This window comes from Python bivittatus, unplaced genomic scaffold, assembly GCF_059951505.1.
Source record: "Python bivittatus isolate LINGU-HERP-01145 unplaced genomic scaffold, Pbiv_v1 ctg000310_np1212, whole genome shotgun sequence".
NCBI lineage: Eukaryota > Metazoa > Chordata > Lepidosauria > Squamata > Pythonidae > Python > Python bivittatus.
In genome coordinates, this window is record NW_028277054.1 from 4,984,781 (window position 1) to 5,003,476 (window position 18,696).

Sequence of the window (18,696 nt, forward strand, 5' to 3'; positions counted from 1 at the left end):
GAAAAACTGAATAGATTGTAATAGGTGATAACCTATAGTTACATACATTAAGATCAGACACAACTAACCATAATAGACAACAAGCATCAACACAACCATGTCAAATGAATCAAAACGTACCATGAACTGACCAGAATTTGTAAATAAAATGTCGCTAGGCATGAGATCAGCACGTGTTTCCAACTTCCAGTGTCAAAATTTGGCCTTTGGCCATCATGTTGAAGCTACTTAACCCTTCTTTAAGGACAATGGACATATGTCGAAGTCTTCATATCCTCCCTAACTTTACAAACCTGAGCTTGTTCTGAGCATTTTTTCCCTTGAAAGTTCCTGTGACTGTTAATGTGTTCACTGGAGGCCGCTGTATCTTCAAGAGGAGTTGTAACCTTGCTTGCTTGAGCACTGGGGACCATAGCAAACAGAGATATGGCCTCGTTAACTTGGTCTTTTCTTTTTTTTCCCTTCTTTCTATGGGGGTTTTGAATTGCAGGAACATTTTTGGGTAGTCATTAAAGAGTCTTCTGGAAAGAATTGCTGTGCATTGTGAACTGTGTCCTACTCATGGGGCTGTCCCTCTTGAACAATCACTGGAAATGTCTGTCCTTTTCATGAACTCCCGTCACATCTCCGGGGACACTTGGACTGTTCTTCATGGAGTGCATAGCCACCTGCTGCTCCTCTTCTAGGTTAGAAAACATAACCCATCCAATGTGTTGCTATATGTTTAAAGCATGAATAGACTGCCTTATTCCTTATTTCATGGCACATCAGCATGATCAAAGAACAAGTAAATTATAATAAATACATATGAAGCAAACATGGAATGTCAGAGTTTGAAATACTTAAGAAATTGAAAAAAAATGTTAAAAGGTGAATTAAAAAAAAAGGAAATCTTTCCCTCCTGCATAAAAAACTGCAGACTTAGACATACCTCCACAGAGAAAGCATTCCATAGCTGTGGCACCAGCAACACAACTATTCCTCTATTGAAGGCAATATTTGGAACATGACACTGGCCAATGATAAAATGGAGGACAGTCTTCCTCAGCCTGGTATTCTCCAAATGTTTGGGGGTTGCAATTCCCAAAATTTCTAGTCAGCATGGCCAAAGGACACAGCTGTGACAGTAGGAAAGAGAAGAAAAAGTGGGGAACGGGTGTTACAGCTTCCAAACATCTGGAGAGCATCAGGTTGAGAAGGGCTACAAAGACCATTTCCCCACTGCTGAGCTGACGTCCTTGAATCAACAGAAAATTTTACCAGCATGAAATCTGCTGCCTCTATTGCTGACCCTTATCTTGCTTCTCCTGCCTTGTTCCCAGTTACTGCTGGTCCCCTGACTTCCCTCCAAGGTAATAGATGGCAAAGCGTAACAGATTTTACCCACCTTGAGGCTGCCTTTGGATGGAGATGGAATAAGAGGGAAAACACAAATTTAATGCAAGTAATTCTAGAGTGTCAGCTTTCCCAGGTAGACCAGACGGGAAACACAACCAGATGAGTTCATTCTACTTTATTGTAAGACTACATTAACAGAACCTTGCAAGTCTGATAGTACAAATCTGTCTCTTTTATTGTCTGAGAAGTTAGGGAGCTTCCATTCTGAGTCTTTTTCTCCTCCCATTACGCAGCTGCAGGCTATGCCCTCTCTTATCTGATTATTCCTCAGGCAGCAACTCTTCCCCCTGTCTCCCAAGGTCATTCCCACATACCATTACATAGAGGTACCTTAAGCTGGTCTCATGGGCTGGGGAAGAGATGAAGGCAACCTCATGGGGACGAGCCAAAAAAAAAAAAAAATGACATGTTGTTGGGACATGTTTCTGCTGTAGTTTGGATGCAAGTGATGATTTCACTGAAGATAAACACCAGTATCTGTGGTTATTTTCAGTTTTTGATTCTTATTCTGCCTTGAGCTTACTTTGGAAGAGAATATTCAGTGCAATTACTTTTTTGCTGGTCTAGCCTGCCATCACCATGGGACATTTAGGTTCCCTAGTATTTTCCAACAAAGGTGTAGGTTCTTCTCCATCAAGAGAGGATTTCTACTGTGTCCTTCATTTTTCCTGAAATGGGTTTCCAAAACCCAGTTGTGGGACACTCAACTAAAATAATTAGATTCCATCCTTCCCCTTTTGTTAGTGGCAATACACCTTTTCCCCCTTACCCCTGTAACTATTAACTCAGCTGTATCCGTTTAGATCCTGCTGACTACCTCAGACTTACTCTATCTGTGGACCATGATTAACACTCCAACACCAAGGCATCATTCATGTTTGCTCTTTGTATGCCTCTGGCTGCAAAGCCTGCTGCTTTTGAGGAGACATCTGTTAGCTTTAATTTCACTTCAGTCCTAGGTCGCTAGTACATTCCTTCAGACTTTGACAATTAGATAACAGGTTGCAAAGCCAGTAAATACAGTAGAGATAGAAAGCCTTACCTATCCACCTTCAGGAGACTTCAGAGAATTTACTGGAAGCTTAAGGACCTTAGACTTCAGCTTTTAAAAGATAAGTTTCTGGGCCTCGTGGTTTTAGAAATCAACTGACAAAAATCTGGTTGAAAATCTATATATTCAAGGGCTGCATGGGAGGCTGCTCAGCATCTCAAAGGTTGTGTTTTAGAAACTCAGATTCAAATCTCAGGTATAAATTAACTAGTGGTACAAAAATAGGGCATGTGGGAGACAGAGTCAGGGACAACTGTGAAGACCCGTCCCCTTATCTGTCTCTTTCTCACCACTGTTTGCTCTATTGGTCAAAGGGTGGTTGTGTGAAAAGAGATGGTGCAGTCTCCAACCAAAATTAAATGGGAAGCTGGTCATCAGCATCTAACGTCATATTTATTTGTTGCAATGCACAGACAGCATTGAGGTGTGTGTGTCTGTGTGCGCTGGTTCACTTTCTGATCAATGGATTTTTGGAGGCTGCCTCAGCCTACCACTGTAGCTGTTTCTGAATAGGTGTAATGGGTTGTGAGAATAACCTTGAGAGACCGGAGGAAGAGCCGCAGCCTAGACAATGGTCTGATAAATGAAATCTGAGTCCAAAGGAGGGATGGGGGTCTCAGAGTTGACCCTCCCTAGTTCTCTGGAATGTAAAGGGAGGGGAGGGGGGAAGCGCTGTCAGACTTGCAAGATTTTGTTACTGTAATCTTACAATAAAAGTAATATCACTATTCATGATTTTGGTTTCCTGATCTAGACTACCAGAGTTGACAATACTGTAGGCAAGTCCTCTATGGCAGAACCCATCCATGGGGAACCCATCAAATGCTTTCAAAATCTGTGACATGCCCTTGTCCAGGAATGTGGGCCATCCCTCTATTGTGGGATCCTATTTCTACAGGGTAGCCTTGGGAGGAACAAGAAGATAAAGGTTGTGTATTTTATATCCTGCCAGATAATTATAATTTCTTTGATTGTGGTGTGCTGCCCAGAGTTGTTGAGAGTCAGGTGGCATATAAGTTTGAATCATCCTCATCATCCTCATCTTCATCCTCAACGTCATAGTGCCCCAATGAGGCTCTACCTTGATGTGGTTATGGGGCTTATGTGCTCTGAGGAGGATGAGAGCTATGCCAGAGGTTCAACCATACTGGACAGGTCTCATCAGAGGAGCCAGATGAAGAGTGCCTCTCCCATAAACAATGCAGTGAGACATAATTTACAGAAACCTATACCAGATTGGTTGTTGCCCAGATCAACAAAGAACTAGGTGTTCTAGTTCCTGGACGTCTGGTGACAAGTGGGCTACAGGACTCAGGATTGTTGGCTGAGCAACCAGGGCAGCAGCTGCAGGACTACCAGAAGAAAAGTTATTTACCCGTTGCAAATATACAAAGACTGAAAATAAAGAAATAATGATCTGCTATTACAAATCAGGTCCAACAAGAAGAGGATATCTGAAAAGAATGCATGAGTTCTGGAAAGAACAACATCCAGAATCAGAAATAACAGAACAGAGGCTAGCAGAACAACGTCAATTTATAATCTATATACTACTAAAACTCTTGTGTCTATAACCTTCAACTGGGCGAAACGGTGCACCATAGGGCAACAATTTTGGACCAAGGTACCTCAGATGGGCTAACTTACAGAATGCATCCAAAATCCGGGACCCATTACTCCCGTGGGATGGAAATTTGGGAAATTTGTGGCTGCTTCAGCACTGCACTGCAGCAGTCAGCCCAGGTCACATGATCGTCATGGGCGTATTCCTGACCTCTTTCCCACCTCCTTCTGTCCCCTGTGCCCAATCAGCTGGTGGCAAGGCCTGACGGGTGAGTGGCAATTGGCTGCTTTGGAAATGAGGCAGAAATCTGAAATCTCTTAATGGTAGTTGGTGGCGAGGGAAGAATGAGGGAGTGACTTGGATGCCTGCTGGCGAGGTAGGGCTGGCTGGGGGTGCCAGTGGTTGAGCCCTCTTCCTCCCTCAAGGGAGGGGGCCCTTGAGGACATGCCAGAATGGGGAGTGGAGGTGAAGTTTTCCTCATGGTCCATGGCTCCCTTTGGCAGGCAGTTCTGCTGGTCAGCTGAGGAGGAGGAGCATCTAATTGAAAACAAGGTCTTTCCACCTGAGCAGAAAGGAAACTGCCCAAACAGCAGAGGAATAAAATATCAGCTCCTAATTGACAAGATGATTTTGGAAAACCGCAAGAGAAGGAAGACCAGCTTGAATGTATCTTGGATTGATTACAAGAAGGCATTTGACTCCCTCCACATGATTGGATAATCAAGTACTTAGAAATAACAGGAGTCAGTAGAAATATCAGAAGCTTTGTCCAAAGATCAATGGCACAATGGAAGACACAGTTGCTGGTCAATAGACTGGGAGACGTTAATATCAAGAGAAGAATCTTTCAAGGAGACTCACTATGACCACTACTGTTTGTCACTGCATTGATTCTTCTGTCAACAATACTGAACAAGTCAGGCCATGGCTATCAAACATCAAAAACAGATGCCAGGCTATCCCACCTCCTTTACAGGGACGATCTGAAGCTAAATAGAAAAACACCTTCTGAAATAGAATTGCTGCTCAACACTGTTGACAGGTGGACAGATGGACAGGCAGATGGATGGGTGGATGGATGGATGGGCAGACGGACAGACAGGCAGATGGATGGATGGACAGACAGACTCACAGAGGATAGATGTATGTACTATCCATAAAAGCACAGGCACGGATGGACATACGTACATGTGGATGTACGGACGGACATAGTCTATCCATAGAAGTAGATGTCATTACTGACATTGATATTGTGGCTACTATTTTCTGATTCCATTCTTCAAAAACCTCCTTCAGTATTTTTATTGTTATAATGTTTTGCTTTATTTTACAGGCCTGCATTTCCTTCCTCTACCTAAAATCTTTAGTCCTCTCTAGTGTCCAGTTTTTGAAATCTTGAAATTGCTTGTTATATCTTTAAATTCTTTAAATTTAAATTCTTTAATCCTTTACATTCCTAAGCTTATGATTAACATTTTCTTTCATTCAGGATTGAAGGCAGACTCACCTGGCGTTTTCAAACTTGTCGTACTGAAGGTTTCTAATAGCGTAGAAGTAGTTAACGAGCAATTTCCGAACGCGATTAGAAAGTGAGGTTTGCAAACTTAGTGTCTCTTAAAAGTCTCCACCACAATTGTGAGCACAATGGCTAATCTCTTTGCCCCCCGGCACTCAAACTTGCAAAAAACCACTGTTCTGTGGTCTCCTTGTGACCTCCCATCCTCTCCTTATCCAGAGAGGTTCCAAAGAACTGGTCTCCTCACCGGTTCTTTGGCCTTTGCTGCGGTCGTTGGTTCTGCTTTTGCGGAGAGATCTTTAGTTCACCATACCTCCCCCGGAAGTCCCAGGCAGCCATTCTGTTATGAACATGACATTCCTTCTTCCCTTGTTTAACATCAGCAGGGAACATAATTGGCTTGCTGGGGTGGGGGAGAGAAACCATGGTGAAAGACAGACCCTCTAACGTCCTTCAAGACACTCCTAAGAAACATTTCCCGTCACCCAGTTTATATATTTCAATCCCATTATTGGCTGTTCGAAGGAAGGATGTCTTAGTTACTGAAAGATCTGCATAGGAAGAGATTAAGAAAAATCCACAAACTCAAATCAATTTCTGAAATAAATATTCACCCTGCAGAAGGATACAATTTCTACGATCTGTCAAACTCTCGGGTGATATTTTTTTTCCTCCGGCACATAACAGGGTATGGCCGCACGGGTGGCTTTTTGCATGCACGTCTATATTTAGAACATGCCAATAACTCATCACGTTCTTCTTTCAACTCCCAGACCTTAATTCATCCCCGGAGAATAATGTCCTTGGTGGTTTTTCTTTCTCCTCCTTTTCCATTAGAGGCGAAAGTCTATTTGCAACCCGGCTGCAGATTACAACCTGAGTCTGTTTACAAGCGTTCTGTGCTTTACATCTTCTTGGACGATTCAGTCCTGTAAACTTTATTGACAGAGAGAAGGAGGTGCAGATTTGGGTGGGTTTAAATAAGGCCACCATTTCAAAAGCAACCAGGAGCTCTGCCCCTCTCATGCTTTATTTTCCTGAAAAATGCTGTTGCAGGTTTTGCTGTGTCATTCCACCCTCCCCTCACACCTCCGTTGCCTCAGACCAGATTTCGTTTTTGTCGTGTTGTTTTAAAAGAATTTTTCCCAAACTTTCCTTGGGCTTTCGGCAACTGGAAAATGGGATTTAAATTTCTAGCAGGATTCAACACGGCACCACAGCCCTGGCTGCCGATTAGAAAAGGCCGTATCCATAAAGTGCCGCTTCAGAGGGAGGGTTGGGGGTGACGTTAACTGTTAATTAAAAGAATAGGGCATATCTGATCTTTGGGGCAGAACCCACTGAATAGTACTCAACTTCCTATGTATGCCCCAGGCTGCATTGATTTTAAATTGAAGTAATTTTAAATAAATTATTTCAATCGCCGAGAAAAAAAGGCCAATTTAAATAATTGATTTCAATCACATTTCCAGCTTCCTAATTCATTTGTTTACTGAGCAAGCAGGCAGATTAATTGACTGCTGTAACAATTGAAACATACATGTCTGAAGCTAAATGGAGTCTTCATGCTACTCACACGGATATCCCCCCAATTCTACCTATGCAGCATGCATGCCTTTTGTATGATGAAGCTGAAATTTGCTTAAGAAAGCTGTTACGAAATGAAGGATGTTGCTTTGACTGACTTGATGCATCTGTAAACTAGATGATTTCGGAAGCTAACTGCAGCAAGATTATCGTATCCACAGTGATGGAAGAATAATGATATTCCCACTGTGGAAGAATAGATTATAAAAATGTCAGAATCTGCAGAAATGGTGAAACTGACCTGTTTGGTCAGAGAACAAGCAGCATGTTTTTGTTTTGAAAGACTGGAAACCTTGTATGGACTTTTTGCTGAAAGAAAAAAAACAAATAGATGATTTATGGATTTGAAGATTAAGAAAGATGTGGATTAAATGAGGGGATGAGGGGATCTGCAAACTGTTTAAGAGGGAGGAGGGACAATAAGATTGTAATTATCTGTTGAAAAGAAGGTCGGAAGTCATTTATATATTTCTTAACTTCACTTTTCTTTTTCTTTTCTTGCACTCTTTTGTTTTTCTTTCTCCCCCCCTTTCTTTTTATTTGTCTTTTATTATATGAAAACTCTTAATAAATATAAATAGATAATTTCAGAAGCCAGGGTTAATGGTCACTGAGCAGACCATCATTCTCCATGATGAGGAAGTAAATTTTCATGGACTTTGGTTGATCTCTGAAGATTCCTCATTTTCATCCTAAATGCCCAGATTTGAATCAGCTGTATTCCTATTTGAAACCAATGAACTAGGTTTCTAAGGGTTTCAACCTCCATGTATCTGCAGGGTGAAGGAAAGGATGGATAAACCAACTGAAATACAGCTCAGTTAAGTTAGTATTTTCCTTGGGAACCTCAGGAGCATATCTTCGGCTGCTAAACCACATCCCTCGTATCGCTTGAACTTTGCGTGCCAATTTTTGCAGAACAATGCGATTTGCACTAATCAACTTCATTCATGGGTCTCCCATGGGTTTCTGGTGAGGATAAAATGGGCTTTACCAGTGGTAAATCTCTTTTAGAAATAACCTATTGAAAATCACTGGGACTCTCTGCAGGCAGCTTAATGTGATCTTTCACTCTACGTAGCGCAGACTTCGATAGCTGCACTCCTGCCTTTCTGAATGTGATGGATTTGCCTGTCGGGGTTAGCGAAGTTCTGCAAAGTTAGGTCCAGCTTTCTTCCATTTTGCAGATGTATCTAGGTCAGTGTTTCTCAACCTTGGCAACTTGAAGATGTGTGGACTTTGACTCCCAGAATTCCCCAGCCGATTCTGGGAGTCGAAGTCCACACATCTTCAAGTTGTCACGGTTGAGAAACACTGATCTAAGTAATCTTTTCCTTCAAGTGGCTGATTTTTTGTGTTGGATTTTAATCATATTACAAGCAACGTCTTGCCGTAGTTGAATCGCCCACTTGATCCAGCCATCTAGAGGGAGCCTGCTGAGAATATCAACCCCCCTGTGAGAAGTACCTGGGGGGGGTGGATTACACAGCAGGTCTTCTCTGGGGTCACCCCAACTCTTTGGAGCACTCTCTCCTAGAATTACACACGGCTCCTATCTGTTCGATTAAAAACAGCTTTCTTTCAGCAAGACTTTGACCCCATTTGACTGAAAGACGGTGCTTAATATAGATGTTGACTTGAAGATGGTATTGTTGTTTGTATTACTTCTTCTTGTACTTGTATATTGCTCAGAGTCCTTCCAGACTGGGGCAGGTTATAAATACTGTTAATAATAAATATTTAAATTAATATTGTGAATGTCCTGAGAGGAAATCAGATCAAATCTTGATTACGGTCAAAGGCCAGCATAAGGAGGGTGGGGTGCAATCAGTTTAAAAAGCATAGAAAATACTTCAGGAAAATAATAGTAAAAAGTTAAAAGATATAAAATAGAAAATATATATCTAAAAGGGATCTAAAAGAAAAAAATTATGAAAAGCTAGAAGATATTAAAAATATACATATTAAAAGCCCTACATCCATCTAATGGTTCTACCCCTCTTTTAGAATCTTTTTTAGGCTCTGGTTTTTTATAATTTTTTCATAATTTTTCTCTTAGATCCCTTTTAGATATATATTTTCTATTTTATATCTTTTAACTTTTTTATTATTATTATTTTTCCAAAGTATTTTCTATGCTTTTTAAACTGACTGTACCCCACCCTCCTTATGCTGGTCTTTGTCCGTAATCAAGATTTGATTTGATTTGATATCCTGAGATCATTTTCACCCTAAATAATGTGGCCGAAAATGGTTTGTGTGTGTGTGTGTTGTATGTGTATATGAACCCCCGATCAAAATCCTCTGAAAGTAAATACTGTGGGAGGCCAAAGTGACCAAATCACCAGACCCAGAACCCCTTTGCCCCCCACAAGCTGCATGGAGTAATGGACCTCCTTCCTCTCGTTCATGGGTGCGCATACTGTACATACACTCATCCTATTTGTCTCAGTGCATGCGTTCAAATAAATGTTGCTTCTCCGCAGCCTTTCAATGAGCTGGGAGGAGTCTGTCAATGTGGCATCTTCTCTATTTAATTCATGTTCCTTACAGCCTGCCAAGCATTGATGGAGGCGGGTGGGGGTGAGGGGAGAGGGGATGGACCCTTCTCCAGCCCATTGTGTGCGGAGTAGGATTTGGAGAGGGTGGTGATGGCAACATATGCCCTTGGACTGCCAGTTTGTCCTCTGGGCTAACAAAAGGGAATACAGTAGGTAGCCAGTGCATAACCTGAGATTTGTTAAATAGCCTTTGGGCATTTTTTTTTCCTCTTTGGGAGAGAAAATCTCTACAATGGAAATCATTATCATCCGTTTTGCAGAAAGTGAGCAATATTCAAATTGTAAAGCACTTTGCATTTTCCAAGCAGCCAGATTAATTATTTAAAATAATAACCCTTCTTTTAAAATGCAATAGAAGATAATTAAAAGCCACGCCGATTGGCAAAATTGTGACAGCGGCATTGCAGGGCCCAGAGACTGCTTGTAGAAATCCCTTCCGATCAGCCTGTTCTGTAAAAGAAGAGGGACCTTTCTGCCAGGTGCTCACTTGAAAATCTAAAGGTTAACGCCAGTTGGCTTTTAGATACCCTTCCCAATTTTGCCAGGTCATAACTGGATAAGTATGGGATTCTTGGAGAAATGCAAATTCACACCTGCTTTTTCACCCTGAGCTGACTTTCTGCAATTGGTATCAGGAGCAGTGATCCATGTTCCATCCTCAACCATGCAGCAATTCCCAGTTCATGTGTCGAGGCAAAAAGGAGAACAGTTAATGTGCCCGGAGGATTACATAGATGAAAACCAGGGTAGGCAATCTTGCGTCCACCAGATGTTTTGGACTTTCAGCTCCCCTAAATCCTGACCATTGGCCAATAGCTGGGGAATTCTGGGAATTTTAGTCCCAACGCATCTGGAAGGCACCAAGTTGGGTCTGGCTGCCCTCTATTAAGGCTAAAGTTAATGGGAGATGTTTCAGAATCAGAGTGATGGTTAAGGAGCAAGCGTTAATATCCGTGATTAAAAGGGATCTGTTTATTTTGTAGAAGAACGTAATTGTTCTGGAATAAGAGAAGTGAAACCCATCCTGCTTGGAGAGCTGGGCTTGCAAAACTAAGAAGCAGGATCCTGCTTTGCTTGTGAGTCACAGTATGCAAAGAAAAGGTAAAATATGGTTAATTCACATGCAGACAATGAATGATGATGCCCTGACCTGTAAAACAGGCTCTGACAATGCAACAGAAGTGTGAACTCTCTTCAGGTCAATGCAGTACCACTGCACTGTTCCCTGGCAGCTTGTTCAACAAGCAGTGACTTGTTGGTTATTCAGAACTCCTAGATATAAAAGCTCAATAGAAAACCAGGCTTGGTCCTTCCTGGAAATTAGATTGATTGACTTCCCATCTCTCTATTTCTCTCTCTCTGCATCCTTTTCTGTTTGCTGCTTGAATGGCAAAAATCCCTCCCCTTGTTTATCCATGGTTGGCATGTCTACTGTTTTACACTCCTGAATTCCTTGCAAGGGGTCTCAAGATGATCCACGGTCATCGTCTCTTCTTCTGACCTTGTGACCCTGGAAACAAAGAGCAAAGAATCACTCATCTGCTCCAAATGGCCTCAGGTTCCCTTGCCTCTCCATACATGAAAAAGAAATAAATTGCATTTGTCTGATTGTATGCAGAAAATCAGGGCAGTATCCGTGAGGGGAAACTGCAAAGCCAGCCAGCCATCTTTCCTCTTGAAAGACCTGTCAGGGCAGCTGAAACCCTGAAGAGGGGAGGGAGCCAAAGACAAGAATCCCAGCTCCACTGTGGTTTCAAACCCATCGCAGCGGAGCCAGAAACCAACGAGCTCAGCTCTTGAACATTGCTGATGTCATGGAGGCTAGTTTCCAACTGGTGCACAACTGTGGCGTGACAGTTCTGAGCAAGCATCTTATCTGGCATATTTTGCATAAGCAAAAGGGCCCGAGGATTATTAAAAGATTGCTTGGGTTTGAACCCTGCTTGCCTTTTGCCATGAAATGATATATAAACAGGGGGGAAAAGAATTGCTGTCAGGGCCAGTTGGCCCATGAGACAAGCCCGGGCAGATGCTGCTTGAGCTGGCATTTGAAGGGAGGGCAAAAGTCATCACCTCTTAACCCTTGTCATTCCAGACAGCTGTTCCTGCAAAGAACAGAGCACACCGCTGGGGAATCTCTTATTTTCAAATGCTGGCTCCCATACATTTGTATGTAGGCAGCCTGCTTCTTGCTACCGAGGGCAGAGGGGAACTGCTGAATTACCAGACTGCAAAGAGACATGTTTGCCCCTGCAGTTAAAAGGATCACCCTGCTGTGGCTGCGCATTCCAAGTTTCGCATTTTACTGTTGATTGAATGTCGAAGAGGAAGCTAATGGAGGATCTGGGTTTGTAAAGATTTTAGTGTATTTTAGTCCCCGTGGTACCGATGGTGGTTTTAAGCTTGTGTGAGTTGTATGTGAGCTACTCTGAGGATGATTTTGTTCTGTGTCGTGTTTTTTTTTAAATGTGTATATTGGATTGTTATTGTGTTATGCTTTATTTGATTTTGCCGTTTACATAAGGCCCAAGAGGGTCTGTTTTATAAGATGACTAACACAGGGTTTCTCAACCTTGGCAACTTTCAGATGGGTGGACTTCAACTCCCAGAATACCCCAGCCAGCCTTGCTGGCTGGGGAATTCTGGGAGTTGAAGTCCACCCATCTGAAAGCTGCCAAGGTTGAGAAACACCGGACTAATTAATCTAAATGCATAAATAAAGGTAGACAAATAAATTGGAGCCATGTTCCTTGCCTTCATAGCCATTCCAATAGCTAGAAACCCTAGAATTTCCATTATTCGGATGCATTCAGAGGATATTCTTATTTGTATGTATGCATTTATTTATTTATTGAATCTATATGGTTGCCCATCTCAGATATATGACACTGGGTGGTTAATACCACTCGAAACAAATAAAAACCATCGAAGAAAAGTTGATGAAGATTCTCAGTCATCCAGGTGGAATTATCTGGAGGTCAAGTCATGGCAACTGGACTTCTTTTCTTTTGGTCTGATATGTTTCGCTGCTTGTCCAAGCAGCTTCTTCAATCTAGAAGATTGGTTAGGGGGACCCCATAAATGTCTTCAATGTTAGCCCATCAGGTTAGTGAGAAATGCAGCCACCCTGGAAGACATTTATGGGGTCCCCCCTAACCAACTTTCTAGACTGAAGAAGCTGCTCGGACAAGCAGAGAAACGTATCAGACCCAAAGAAAAGAAGTCCAGTTGCCATGACTCGACCTCCAGATAATCTAAGAAAAGTAATCATAACTTACGTAGCAGCTGAAAAAAACCAACCCGCAACAGCAATTAACATAAGCAGGATACGGGCTCAACCACACAGCCAGGACCCCAGGCTTGATGACAAAACCAGGTCTTCAAGGCCTTATGAAAGGCTAACAGGGTCAGGGCGAGTCTGATCTCCGAAGGAATGATATTCCTGAAGGTGGTGCCATGACAGAAAAGGCTCTCTTCCTAGGTCCTGCCAGACGGCACTCCCTAATAGATAGGACCTGGAGCATACCTCTTCTGCCAGACCTAATGGGATGGGTAGAGATAATCAGGGAGAGGTGGTTCCTCAGATAACCTGTTCTCTTTATAGGTCATCACCAGCACTTTGAATGGAACCTGGATCCTGGAAGCATCCAGGCAACCAATGCAACTTGCAGAGCAGAGGTATCACATGTGCCAGAAGATAACTACCTCCACCACTGCATTTTGCACCTGCTGAAACTTCCAAATACTCTTCAAAGGCAGCCCCTTGTACAGCATGTTGCAGTAGTCCAATCGGCAGGTGACCAAAGCATGAGTGACTGTGAGCAGGGCCTCTCGGCCCAGCAATGGGCTCAATTGCTGCACAACACGTAGCTGTGCAAAGGCCCTCCTGGCCATGGCTGCCATCTGCTCTTTGAGCAGGAGCTGTGAGTCCAGGAGGACCTCCAAATTGTACACAGGTCCTATCTAGGGTAGTGTAACCCCATCCAGAATTAGAGATGGAAGGTCCCTAGAACCAGGGGGGTCCTAAAACCCAGAGCTATTCAGTCTTGCTAGGGTTGAGTTGAAGCCTGTGGTTACTCATCCAGACTTCCACAGCCTCCTGACACTGAGACAGGACCTTGCATCCAGGAACCCTAAGAAACAACTGGGATTGTGCAGACTGATACTTGGGAAGAGAATAGGAAAGTGGCTATCCTTTGGGATTCAGCTAGACTAGATATTCCTGTGCTTTCGGATTCTTATGGTGAATCCTAAGTGCTTCTCTGCATCTGTGCAGTAGAGGACATACAATATGGATTTTTTTTTTAAAAAAAGCTCTTATATTGTTATCAGAGTTTTATTTTCTCCCCCTCCCCCGCCTTCTCCACGGGATGTAGAAGTACAATCAGAATTACAGATCCCAGGAGTAAAACCTGGAGGTAATGGGTGTGTTTGGTCTGGAGAAATAGATACGTTGATTTTCTTCTTCATGCATTTTCCTGCATTTCCCTTGTGTAACTCAACAGCACACTCTAAGGTATTACACAGAATCCTCTAAAACATAGACAGACGCCACAGAGGACCTAAAGGGTTCTTCAGCAGGCAAATTGATATAGCAACAGTTCCCTACTGATAGAAAACGGGAAAACTGCCAACGTATAGGTAGTCCTGACTTAGCAACCATTTGCAGTTACAACAGTGATGAGAAAAGAAACTTTGTGACCAACCCTCACATTTATGACCTTCCCGGGTCCGTAAAGCAAAAGAAAGCAAAGTTAGATCGTAAGCACAGTCACGGTTTCACTTAGTTACCACTTCGTTTAATGGCCAAATTGCCAGTCCCAATTGTGGTTGCTAAACAAGGACTACCTGTAGTAAGTGAGCTTTGAGAATGGGTATGCCTCTTTCTGTATGTATGTAAAGGTATGTACATGTAGTTCTCACTTAGCGACCACAATTGGATGGGCAACTCAGTTGCTAAGCGCTGTGATTGCTAAGTGGAAAATCATGTGACTGCGACAGCTTATGACCTTACTTCCCCTTCAGTTGTTAAGCAAATCCCCACAGTCGTTAAGTGAAACATCCCATGACTCGCGACTTACAATTTTACTTCTGTGTTCCATACTGTGCTGTATTAACTCTGCTTGTCACAAGCTGGATGCGAAGTGCCCGAATGGTGATCGCGTGACCCCAGGACACTGCAATGGTCATAAATGCGTACTGGTTGCGAAGCACCCAAATGGTGATCATGTGACCATGGGAGGCTGCAATAGTCATAAATGCAAGGATTGGTCGCAAAGCTACTTTTTTTACACCATCAAACGGTCACTAAATGAGGCAGCCAGTAAGTGAGGACTACCTGTACGCGTATGATATGTCTGCATAGGAGTAAAAAAAGGGAAAAGGGTTTGGGCATATTTCATGGCAACCTCCTTTCTCTGACCAGTAGTCGCATTAGGACCAATGATCCATCAGCCCCGTTCCAACCCTATTCTTTTCTGGATCTGTGAATCTTATTTTTGTTTGCAGCTGTGTTCGACAACTGGCAGGGCAGAGGCTAGCCTTGGCAGATGTCAACCTATGACCGAGACATCGCAGTCTTTACCCTTTTCCCTTTCACTGCTGTTGTCTGTCAGCCCAGAGATTTCCCTCAAGGCTCCCTTCCCCTGTTATCTGGAAATTCTGAGTTTGGGAGGGCTCCAGCAGCAGACGAAAACTGTACTGACTGATGAGGCTGACTTCCGTTGAGTGTTTCCCTGTCCCTCTGTATGTATACAGAAAATGTGCCTTACATTTTCGGAGTTTTTCAGCAAGTGCAACTTCTGAGGAGTCCAACTAAATCCCTCGTTGGTGGCATGATCTGGTGTCACTCCGGAACACCCAACGAGCTTCAAAGAGCCAGAAGTGTTTTCCAGGAAATGAGTAACAACGTCAAAAGCAAAACAAAAAGTTAAAAATTCTCCCAGTGCGTCGGATGATTCATTTTCCTTAAATGAAAACTGACGCGCTTTTCTAAGGCACAGCTTATGGAAGCTGGCTCGGTTTGGAGGCTAACACAGCGGAGCAGACCTGTAAACAATCTCGCGGAAGATTATAGGAGAAACCTCCGAATTGTGGCTTTGAAAAGGTGACTTTCTTGAGCCAGTTCCAACTACTTCTGCTCTGCAGAGGAACCATGTTTCTCAAAAGTCTGAGAGCAGACGTGCACTTCCTTTTTTTTCTTCTGAATTAAATTGGAGGCAGAAGGCAGAGTAAGTGGTAAAGGACAGACTATTTATGTGGTAGGTCCCTGGTTGAATGTCTAGCACTTTTAAGGAGGGCTGGGAAAGATCCTTGCTGCATATTCTAGAGCAAGGTTTCTCAACCTTGGCAACTTGAAGATGGGTGGACTTCAACTTCCAGAATTCCCCAGCCAGCCTTGCTGGCTGGGGAATTCTGGGAGTTGAAGTCCACCCATCTTCAAGCTGCCAAGGTTGAGATACCCTGCTCTAGAGACCTGCTTCTTGTCAGTAGTGGGACTCATCCTGGCATTGTCCCTGAGCTGTTCTACAGGCACAGTGCAGGAACAACCGTCTTACAACTTGACAGGATCCTTCATGATAATGGAAACATTTGGATTTCAAAGAGGGCTTGAGAGCTTCCTTGACACTGATCTGGCTTATGCTAAGCTATTGTTTGCTGATTAGACTTTCCTGAATAAACCACAACTGGCTGGATTTGGACCACCCATTGAATGATAAACCATGATGGACAAGCCACTGTGTCTAGGTTCACAAAACCCACTAAGCCAAAAACCAAGCAAACATGTATCCCGTTGGGGGATGCGTGGCTATGAGAGATCAGAGGGGTGTGGGATTAGCCGCTGAAGGGTGGGGGTAGGTCTTCTGGCAGCTGCCTGAACTGGAAGTGAATCTTTACCCAGTGAGATGCTCCCCAAATTCTCTTCAGTAAATAGTGTTCCAATCTCTCTCCATGCATGACCTTTAGTATCTTCTGTAGAGATATTTCCTGTATAGATCATTTCCTTCTCTGCCTGTTTAGCTAGTCTGGTCCAATTTAATCTCTCCTCATAACTCAGGCCTTCTACTTTCCTGATCTACAAAGTGCCTCCCGTTCATCTTTACTTTTCTGCTCCATTGCCCAGTTCAATTTTGTAGCTTCCTTGCCCTTTTTATCCTCCTGCCTGGCTCAGCATCAGCGTTCCCTCTTGTTAACCTGTCTCCTCTGATCTGCAAGTCTCTCTTGGGGGTGACTGGGTGTTCTCCTTTGCTGGCATATCACTAAAAAAGAAGAAATGTATTGCTAAAAAAGGGAGACGGGGTTGCATAACAATTGATTGCCTGTATTCATATTTCTCTCCACTGGAGTAAAAAGAAAGAAATTACATGTCAGTATAGTGGAGAAGAAATACGCAGTCAAGAAATACGTACAGACTAGCACTTGATAGGGCAGCAATGAAGGCCTTGGAACAGATATTCAACTGCCATGACATGCTTGTCCCTACAAAGATCAGAAGTGGGCCAGCAACGGTTTTCCCTGTGACATTCTATGGAAGCAAAAGTTGGATTTGGAAGAAACAGGATAGAAAGGACGTTGCCGCTTTTAAACTTTGGTGTTGGAGACGACTCCAGAGAACACTGGATAGCCAAGAAAACAAACAAATGGATCGTGGAAATAATCAATCCAGAGTTCTCACTCAAGGCACAACTTATTGTATTTTGGATACATTATAGGAAATAGTATGAAAAGTCTATAATACTGGGAAAAGTCGAAGGAAAGAGAAGAAGAGGATGACCAGCAGCAAGATGGATAGACTTGGTTACAATGGCAATGGGTACACTGTTGGAAGAACTGAAGGGCCAAGTTGGGGACAGATCACCCTTGAAGAAGGTCTGTCTGGGTGCTTGCTAAAAGCCAACAATGACTTGATGGAACATAATCAATCAACAATGGAAAAGATTGTGATCAGGTGACCCCTGTGTCTTCTGCTTGGTCTATGTTTCAGGTATTCCCAAGTGTGGTTAGGCAACTTCAAAGTCCCCGCTGCTCACCCTTTCTAGGATTCCTTAAACTGGATCTGGGTTGGATAAATGCAGATCATTTAACTCCTGCTTATGACTCCTGACCTAGTCTTTAAATCTGGAGCCCCAAAGACCAGGAGCGGTGCCATGGCGAGTCTGTTCTCACAAGGAAGGAAGATACCTTTGCAGCATCCAAATGTTACAGCTGGGTGTGCAAGAATCTGTTGTGGATCAAACAGCTTGTATCGTTACCTGCTAAACTTGTGCTATTGTGGTACAATATATGTGTATATGTGTGTTTTTTGCTTCCCTCCCAGTGGAGAGCTGAAAGTCTTCCAAGTGCAGATCTTCTCTGCTTGCAGAGCCTTCAAAAAGAAAATGCCCTTTCGGGGACCACAGGATGGCAACCTGAGACAGTGACCCATTATTTAGCCAGGAGCTTAATTACCTAATTTCTTCATCCATTATGTATAATTCCTTCATCTATTCAAATGAAGAGTTACTTTTAATGAGCTACACTTCAATGAGGATTCAAATTTGGAACACGGTAGGTAGGCATATTCTCAGTCCTTTATTACTACTGGTATAGAGGGTGTTCTTACAACATGGAACCTGACATCCAAACATCTGGGATTTTCTTTTTCATCCCTTAAAATCTTTCCCTTCTGTTGTCTGTTACTGGTGTGTTGTTTTGCTGCCGAATTTCTACCTGTACTGTAGCTGCTAAACTTCAGGAGTCAGGACGCACAAGTGACAATAGTATGGATCTTATCTTGTAAGGAACTAGTTTTCTGAAATTTAAAGCTACACTGTTTTCCTTATGGCTGTGGCGGTTTGCTTTTTGGGGGTCAATTAATTGAAGCTATAATTCATCAGCTACCAAAGCATGATATACAACTGGAACCTTTTTATAGTTGGCTGGAGCTTCCCCCTCCTTCACCTTGGGGTATTTCATCTGTAGGAAGGTCAATTTGTTTACTGGAGGAAGGGGTATCATGGGGCAAAAAAGTCAAGATGGT

General features: G+C 43.0%; 1 long non-coding RNA gene across 1 annotated transcript; it reads right to left on the reverse strand.

Moving 5' to 3' along the window:
• Positions 1 to 10,633: 10,633 nt before the first annotated feature.
• Positions 10,634 to 15,601, reverse strand: LOC148216108 (uncharacterized). The gene is made up of 3 exons (XR_015795981.1): positions 15,449 to 15,601; positions 14,759 to 14,920; positions 10,634 to 11,187 (listed from the first exon to the last, which is right to left on the reverse strand). It is a non-coding gene; the product is annotated as an uncharacterized LOC148216108 (long non-coding RNA).
• Positions 15,602 to 18,696: the final 3,095 nt, after the last annotated feature.